A 9,446-nucleotide genomic window follows, 5' to 3' on the forward strand; every position below is an offset into this window, starting at 1 on the left:
CGTTGTACAAGTTCTTCCCTCTCCAGCGGTGGCCAACACCACCACCAATAGATCATAACATCCTTTCCTGTTTGGTCTGGTTTGGCCCAGAATTCTTAGTATAGCACTCTAAAGACCGGTGAATCAGTGAGTGGGGTTTGGAAGATGCAACCCCTGGTTATTCCAGGGCTAGAGGTCCAAGCAGCCTCCACTTTTCGGCCTGCAACCCCTGCCTCCACTCTCCTTTTTCCTTTGGGAAAAGCTGCTCCTGAGTGACAAACTGTTAACTGCAAACATGACGGTCCTTCATTTCATCCAGCACTTTCACGTGCAGAGGAAAAACTGAGGCAGGGGAGTCATTAAGTCACCCAGGACACATAGCTAGTAGGAAACATGAGTTTTCTAAATCTCAGTTTAAACGGGAATCTTTGCCACACTCTTCTGGGGTTTGGGAAGTCTAAGACTTTTTACATTAGCCTTTCTGACTCTTTAGAACTAACAATGCCTGTTTGTCCTCCTGGCCCACACCAGGAAACTGTGTAAAACTGAGCTCAAAAACAAACCAAAAAGATGTTGGAAACTCAACAGCTTGTTTCTTCAAGGATGCTGACTTTTTTTTTTCTGGTGTCCTTCATATGTACAGCATCAGGTAGACTTCACTGGAGAGAAAACTATACTCTCTTGAGCTTTAACGGTAATCACACGTTAAAGACACACATTCCTTTCTGCTTTCAATCTTTTGGAAAATAAACAGGAACATCCGGGAACATCGGGCAATGCTGAGTTCGGGTGACATGTTTATGCTCTTGGTGGAAGAAAGGGGCCTGGCCGTGTTTCACTCGTCTGTGTTCTTTCTTTCAGCCCTTTTGCAATAGGGTTCTCCCACAGCTTCTTGCAGCAAACAGGCACCTCAAAATGCACTGCCTATTGGAACAAAAAAGGATTGTTTTTTTCTGCCAGAGCCCTAATTCATAGTTACACTTCTTGTTTGAAAATAAAAATTAAGTAACTCTCTGCCACACGGTTTTCATCAACATTGTGTTGGAAGGAAGAAATACAGCCCATCCTGCAGAAGCTCGCAGATGCAGGGCCTCTCTCCCGTTAAGTGGGTGAAAGGTCGGTCCCACACCCACAGCCTGGGCTGTTCCGGCTGGGGATGGAGTCAACAAGGGGAAGTTTAGTAGGTGAAGGGTCACTGCTATGGCCCAGCAGTCACTTTCCATGCGTCAGCTCTCAGGCATCTAGTTTCTGTTCATGGAAATTAAGCTTACTAGGGGAAAGGTCACACAGACCAGAGGCGGCTCTGTAATAACCGTGCCTGCCTCCACGTGGTGTCCAAGGCAAGAGGCCAAGCGCTCAGGGTTCCTGGCCTTTAAGAATTCTGCTGCTCAAGTGGAAAAACAAGAGATTGTAAAGTGCTTTAAAGATCATCCTGTACTGAATGTGGCAAACTGATAAACAACCTATGGAGTGACAAATTTGTAGTACGTAAAATGACTTTACAAGGAGAGATTCTTTGGACAAGTGTACTGCAGTAAGGGATCTTGTAGGTTTTCTTATTAGTTGCTCTACACTAAAGCAATGGTTCCTAATCCTGGCCACACATTAGAAATACTTAGAGACTTTTACAAATGACTGCTGCTTGGTACCAGTTGAATCCGGTTCTCCAGTCAGGGGACTGAGCCACCTTAACTTTTATAGTGTCTCAGGTGGCCCTCGTGTAGAGCAGTGCTTTAGAATCTCTAAAACACGGGCGTTGGAAATGACCTCAGATTAGGAGAGAAATTCTCCATGCTCTAGAGCAGTGCTTTTTAGATTACAGGTCGTGACCAATTAATGGATCATGGAAACAGTTTAATTGGTCACGACTAGCATTAAAATGCAATAGAATGGAGAAAAAGCCATACTTGTGTTAAGTGAGGTTTTGAGGAGAGGGGGTCAAACTTGTTTCAGATCTGTCTGGGTCATGATGTAAGAATACCAATCTTCTATCCTAGATTCTAGGAATAAATAGGTTCCTGCCTTGAGCCCCCATGGAATTGTTCTAATTCAAATTGGTTGTTGGCTTTTTAAACAGTTTAGCTGATTCCACAGGATGTTGTGGCTGTGAATTGGGAACCCTGCCATGATGTTACTTTGAAAAGGGTTATGCAAACACTTCCTTCCAGATGGTGCCCAGAGTTAGTTCAGTATGAGCATCTCTTCTTGAAATATCAGGGATGTAAAGAGAGATGTCATGACCAACACTCCAGGGTGAATTAATGGTGAAAGAAGTTGGTTGCTTAGAAGTCTGGATGGAGACTTGCACAATGTGAGCTCTGCTCTAAGAAGACTGAGCTAGCTAAGAAACAGCAATGATAGCCCTTCTGACCTGTGATATTATGGGGTGGGAAACAGGATGTCACTGAAAATCATGTCTAGAATCAGCCAAATGGTAAGATTCAGAGTCTGAGAAGAAGAGGTGCCTCTAATAGAGATGCTGATCAACAGAAGAGAGGATTGTCGAGTTGCTATTAGAAAATGAACCCAAGGGTGCCTGGGTGGCTCAGTCGGTTAAGTGTCTGACTCCTGTTCAGGTCACAATCTCCTGGGTTTGGCAGTTCAAGCCCTGCATCAGGCTCTGTGCTGACAGCTCCAAGCCTGGACCCTGCTTCAGATTCTGTGTCTCCCCCTCTCTCTGCCCTTCTCACTCTCTGTCTCTCTCTGTCTCAAAAAGAAATACACATTAAATAAAAAAATTTTTTTAAAGAAAATGAACCCAGAAATCATGCAGAGAGAACTATAATAGTGATGAGGGGCTTCAATTTTTGCATAGCCTCTTTTTCCCTGTCCATCAATGTCCTTTATTCTTCTTTCTTATTTTTCTTTTGATTTTCTTTGTTTTTTAAGTTTTTTTTTTAACGTTTATTTATCTGCAGAGAGAAAGAGAGAGAGCCTGAACAGGGAGGGGCAGAGAGAGAGAGGGAGAGAGAGAATCTGCACTGTCAGTGCAGAGACTGACTCAGAGCTTGAACCCACAAAGTGTGAGATCATGACCTGAGCCAAAATCAGGAGTTGGCCGCTTAACCAACTGAGCCACCCAGGCACCCCTCTTTTGATTTTCTTTTAAATGAATGTTTCTGGGTTATGCTATACCCTTGGTTGCTAAAAGATTCTATGTTTCAAGATGGGAGAAGTTAGAGAATCTATACCCTATATCAATTTGAAAGCAAGTGGGAGGCTAGATTTGACATATACATGAAGTATCTGAATGACCGAAGTTTCCATGTTTTATCTTGATATTTGACACAACATTTAAGGAAATCCTTATTTTTTTCTGCCTCTACAATAAGGAGAAAGAATTAATGTAATATACTCTGTCATTCAGAGAATGCTGTCTCATGGTTTAAACCACTAGTTTCAATATTTTGATTTATTAAAGAATTGAACAAAATCAGTGTCTAGTATGTTTGCCCTTCTTTCTCAAGAAAAAGGAGGATTTGCTGTGTTCTGGCAACCAAAGGACTAATTAAAGCTAATTTCTCCATGGACCTTGAAAAAAGTGGCAACAAATAATGGATTTGTCCTTCCAAAAATGTTTCAAGCAAACATCTTATCAGTCACTTATCAGCCACAAATCCATTTAAGGCAGTAGCAGACTGGCCATGGGTGATTTTTCTCATTAAAGTAGTATTTAAACTGTTGTTTCCAGATGACATAGGAGACATATCAGACACACAACACCCGAAAGAAGAATTGGTGAAAGATTGATTTTTCATCAGTCAAAAAGTTTACTAAGCAGATGAAAAATAATTTGCCTTCACAGTGACATTTTCCTAAGGTCTTGCTAATAGTTAAAGGCATTGTTTTTCCTTAAACACTCAAACTTTAATTACCAGAAAAGGTTAGCATCAAAACCAAGGACATGCTGGCAAATTAGAGGTCATATCAGAAAAAGAAATTCATTTAGGTTTGAATGGATTTTTTTATCTTGTCTTTACCTCCCCCCTTAACTTCCTCCCTGCCCCCACATGATCATACTTTTCTGTGTTCACATTCATTCTGTTAACAACAATACATCGACATGGGGATCTCAGTATATTTATATTAGTGAGATTTCCAGTTGAAAAAGGAAGCAGTATTTAATTTTTATTTATTTATTTTAACAGAGAGAGAGAGAGAGAGAGAGAGACAGAGACAGAGAACTCCAAGCAGGCTCTGCACTGTTAACGCAGAGCCCAATGCTGGGCTTGAACTCACGAATGGTGAGAGCATGATCTGAGCTGAAACCAAGAGCCAGACGCTCAACCAACTGAGCCACCAAGGTGCTCCAGGAAGCTGTATTTTATAATAGAGAAGGATAGGTTAAAGGCATGGAGATCCTGGGTTCTATGTTTCTTCTGATACTGCCAGGGAGGAAGAATTTCCTCTGCCCTTTAAGGTCCTTCTAGCCAGACTAAGAATCAAATCAGCATGAGACCGATTAACAGCAGAAAATCAAATTTAATTTTGTATAAATAAGGAATCCACATAGACATGAAAATTCCAAAGACAATCAGGCACAATGAGGTATATATGTCACTCTGAACTAGGAAGAAGAGAGGGTAGGAGTCTGAGACTTCAAAAGGGAAAGAATGCAATTCACAGGAAGATGAAAAAGTAAATGTTTGGTTAGCAAAAGTTCATAGGGCCACACAGAAAGAGTGGGACACACACAGAAGACTTTGATCAAACAGGACTTGCTAGGTTCTTCCCTGTCTACCATACCTAGTTTGTATTATAATGTCATTATCTATGGTGATAGTTCTAGAGCAGTCCTAGAGCAGGTCCTCTATTGAAATTCTTTTAGGCAGCTGTGGAATGGTAAACAGCTTTTTCTTAGTCATTTGGGGTTTGATTGCTTTTAACTCAAAATTGTCTTCATGCCAAAATGGCCCATCTTGGGGAAGCCTGCCCTTGGCCCCTACACTTTTCATTCACTGAGAATCTGTGAAAAAAATTCATGTGATTACTCTAGGTCCCACTTTCCATGTTGATAAAGATTAATTGTTATAGATTACCTCTAAGGTGCATTCCATTCCTAAAATCTTCTTGTCTTTTATTTTATTATTTTATTTTATTTTATTTTATTTTATTTTATTTTATTTTATTTTTTAAAAATTTTATTCCATTATTGATTTTAAAGTTCTCACTGAATGAGACTGAGTAATTATCCCCTTTCCAAATTGAGAAAGAATCTTTGATAAAAGTTCATTTAGTATAAACCCCTTCTTCAAGCAGGGATATCCCTAGGGATATCCTAGGGTCCTAGGCCAATAACCATCTCATTACTGCTATTTCTGGTTTTTGGAAGAACTCAGAATAAATCCAACCAGGGCCAGGCACATGATTTGGGTCCAAATTTTTTGCCATCAAGTGCAGTGTTGAATTGTGAGTGAGTGCTGCAAATGCAAGAACATGGGATGGGTGCTGGTCATTCACCATTAATGATAGAGGCAGGGCTGTAGGGACAAGGTTTGTCCTGTGTGTGACCCCCACTGGGCTTCTGGTCACACTGTCCCTGAGTTCCCGCCATCCTTTCTGAACCTGGTCTTCCCATGTTCTGTGGATTTTGTGAACAAATTTCTAATTAAAATAGGCCTAGTTAGGTTCAATTGGAGCTTTTAAAAATAGGTCTAGAATCTGGCAATCGAGATGCTTGAATGACATTCCATGAAATTTCCCCACGTATTTGGAGGCAAATACTATAATGATGGCATGTTCTTTTCCCCAGATTTTGGACACTATTCCTTTGGCATTATTCTCAGATCTTTCTCTGTCTTGTAGATCTACAGTGGTACTTATTTATAATGGTTCTCTTTTTGTTCTTGACATCATTCTTTTAATAGTGTGGACTAAGGATGAATTGTTTTTTAATGGTGCAATATTATACTTTTGGTTGAGTTTATTGTCAACTAAAACTCCAAAGCCTGCTCTCCTCTGTCCCCCACAAAACATATATATTTTAACTAATTGATTTTCCAAACCTAATAGTTTTTTTAAATCTAATCCATATTGCCTATCCAAGATCTTAGTAAATTCAAACTCTGTAATATTCATAGATTATCATTAAAAAAAATAGTTTGTGTCATCTAAAAATTTGACAATCTAGCTTTTGCCATTTGGCCAAGTTGTTTTTAAGGATAGAGTCAAGGACCAAGCTCTTTGTAAGAACCCTAAAAAAATTATTTTTGTAAGAAAATGGAATGGAACACCAATTTTATAATAGGCAGCTGAAAATGAGTACTGTGCTCAAATACATGTGGAAAATGTTACATACTAAACCACCTTTTTTAAGATAAAAAACATATATGGATGATTAAAAACTCTAAGACACTTCCCTCCAGATTTACATTGATCAACTAATATAGAATTTCCCAAACTGTGTTCCACTAGGTATTCCTCATAGGATTTTCAGAACCAAATTTATGGTAAATATAATGTGACTGTACAGGTAGAGGATCCAGTCTTTTTCTACAATCTACTGGATCAGAGAGACTTTTTCTTCACAGAACTTCTTTCAAAGCAAATTTAGTAAAACCAGTTCAGTCAATTTTGGAGACTATGGCTATTATATTGGCTCCATGTCTGCCTAATTTTCCAATCTAAAATTTTGTGAATTGATTCAATGAATGACACACCTATACCAGCACTATAAGCAAACATTAAGACTACTTTTTGAAAGAAGCAAGTTTTTAAAAAATCAACCTTATTGTGTCAAAATCAACATTATTATTATTTACATACACTAAAATGTGATTCTTTGAAGTGTAGTGTACATTTTAGAGTTTTGACAGATGTATACATACACCTCTGTAACCACCATATTACAAAACATTTTCATCACCTCCAAAATTTTCCATATACCCTTTTACAGTCAATCCATTCTGAACCCCAACTCCAGCAACCCTGATCTGCTTTTTATCACTGTAGATTATATTTCCTTTTTTCTAGAATCTCATATATATGGTATCACACAGCATATACTTTTGTGCCTGGCGTATTTTGAATCTGAGATCCATCCGTGTTGTTGAATGCATTAGTAGCTCATTTTATTGCTGAATAGTATTCCAGTTTATGGATATAGTACAACTTGTTTATCTATTTGCCTATGATGAGCAGTAGGTTTCTGTTTGTAGCTATTATGAATAAAGGTTTTATGAACATTGTATACAAGTTTGTGTGTGTATCAGCATTGTAAGAGACTTCCAGTTTTTCCCATGCTCACCAACACTTGGTGTGGTTACTCTTCCATCTCAGCCATTCTAGTGGGTTGTGAAGGGATATCTCATTGTGCTTTTAATTTGTATTTGATGACTCATGGTGTTGACCATGTTTTCGTGTACAATTGGCCTTTTGTGTATCCTCCTTTGTGAAGTACCTATTCAAACCTTTTGTTCATTTAAAAATTGAGTTGTTTCTCTTCTTCTTACTGATATCTAAGAGTTCTTTATATGTTCCATACATGTCCTTTTTCAGATATATATGAAATATGATACACACATATGTCCTATATGTATATATGCACACATATACATATAAATACATATATGTATACACATATATGTATACATACATGTATACACATAATATTGGGTATACACACAAATACACATATGTATTTTGTATATATATTAGATATCTTCTCTTAGTCTGTGGTCTCCCGTTTCCTATTTTAAGTGATGTCTTTCTAAGCGCAAAAGCTTTGAATTTTTGATGAAATCCAAGTTTTCAACTATTTCTTTAATATTCTTGCTTTTTTACCCTTCCTAAGGAATTTGCTTATGCCATGGTCATAAATGAAGAAGTGAGTTTTCTCCTGGTATTCTTTTTTTTTTTTTTTTATTTCTTTATTTTGAGAGAGATAAAGAACAAGCTGGGGAGGGGCAAAGAGAAGGGGGCACAGAGGATCCGAAGTAGGCTCTGTGCTGACAGCAGAGAGTCTGATGCGGGGTTTGAACTCATGAACCGTGAGATCACTTCACTGACTGAGCACCCAGGCTCCCCACTCCTGGTATTCTTATGTTGGCTTATTTCAGCCATCGTGCTAAGAATTTCCTCCACTCCTTTCCTTTCCCTTCCTTGTCACAGACTTATCATGAGTTGGCTGGAAAAGAAAGTTCCATTAGCTAATGTGACAGGAGTCTGGTTAGACCCAATTTAAAAAGAACAAAGAGAGCATTTGCAACATGAATAAAACCTTAGGCCAGAAGAATACTCTGAAAGGCCTTTCTTAATCACCCTACTAAATGATGCTTCTCAAGTTCCTCCCTGTCATATCACCTTGGAAATTTTCTTCCAGGCACAATTATCTTTGTGATGTTTATTTGTTTACCTGTATCTCATCTGACCCCCATATTACACTGTAAGCTTTTTCGTCTTGTTCACATGTGATGAGTGAATGGTTGAACCAAGAAAGGCCAGGTTGCAATGTGGCTGACAGAATTGACATCAATTTGGGGTTTGCGGCTACCACCCTTTCGGCCCCCAGAAGCTTACCCTGCCTGTCACTTTCAACCACTACAATTGTAAATTACTATATGGGGGTAAAACCTTTGCCTAGAACCCTTAAGCCCATTCCTTTAGAGAGGCAATCTCTTTTTTTACTTTAATGAGAACTGGGATTCTCTGAAACTTCTGTGCTCATCCTTTCATGGGTAAGAGATGATTCAGGTTTGGGTAATGGGGGAATTATTAAGAAGATTGCTTCTTTCTGTAATTTCCTCTCTCGCCTCTTAGATGGGTAATTAGCAACAGAATATTGGTTTTCTTAGGTTGTTGCCTAGTAGCATAAACTTGGCTAACGCAGTCCTACTGGCTTTCTAGAAAAGGGTTTCTTTTACTGGTGTTTATCATTCAGCTGCTGAAATTCACACTGGGTGAAACTTGGCATGACAGCTCTCAGCTCAGTTGCAACTTAGAAGAAAACAGATTCTGCTTTGCTTAAATTGTTTTCGATTGACTGGGTAAGAATAAATTAAAGGTTCTTGTAGGTAATAGCTTCTGAATTCAATTAAAAATATCATCAGGCAGCTGCTTCTTTTTTTTCTGAAAGTACAGAAATGATTTTGAGCTACTTAATTGATTTTCTTATGAAGTTTTATGACTGGCAGATTTAGCTTAATTCTTTCTCAACATTTTTCACTCACACCAATATAGGAATAGAAAGTGGGAATGAGAAAAAAAATTCTAATTATCCTGCTATGGTGAGAATCTCAGAGTTATAAAATCTTAAAGGTCAGCCAATCCATCTCTTCATTTGCTCACTCATTCAAACATTGATTCATTGATCAAACATTTATCTTTTAATTTGGGCCAGGTTCACTGAACAAGCATTAAATACTTATCATGCTCAAGATTTTTTTGTTTACAAGAGCTCCTAGTTTGCTAGTCCACAAGTTTCAAGCAGGCTGGGGCCATGTCTGTTTTATTTACTACTGTATAATAAG

Source organism: Panthera pardus, unplaced genomic scaffold (genome assembly GCF_024362965.1).
Source record: "Panthera pardus isolate Hobbes unplaced genomic scaffold, ASM2436296v1 HiC_scaffold_8, whole genome shotgun sequence".
Taxonomy (NCBI): domain Eukaryota; kingdom Metazoa; phylum Chordata; class Mammalia; order Carnivora; family Felidae; genus Panthera; species Panthera pardus.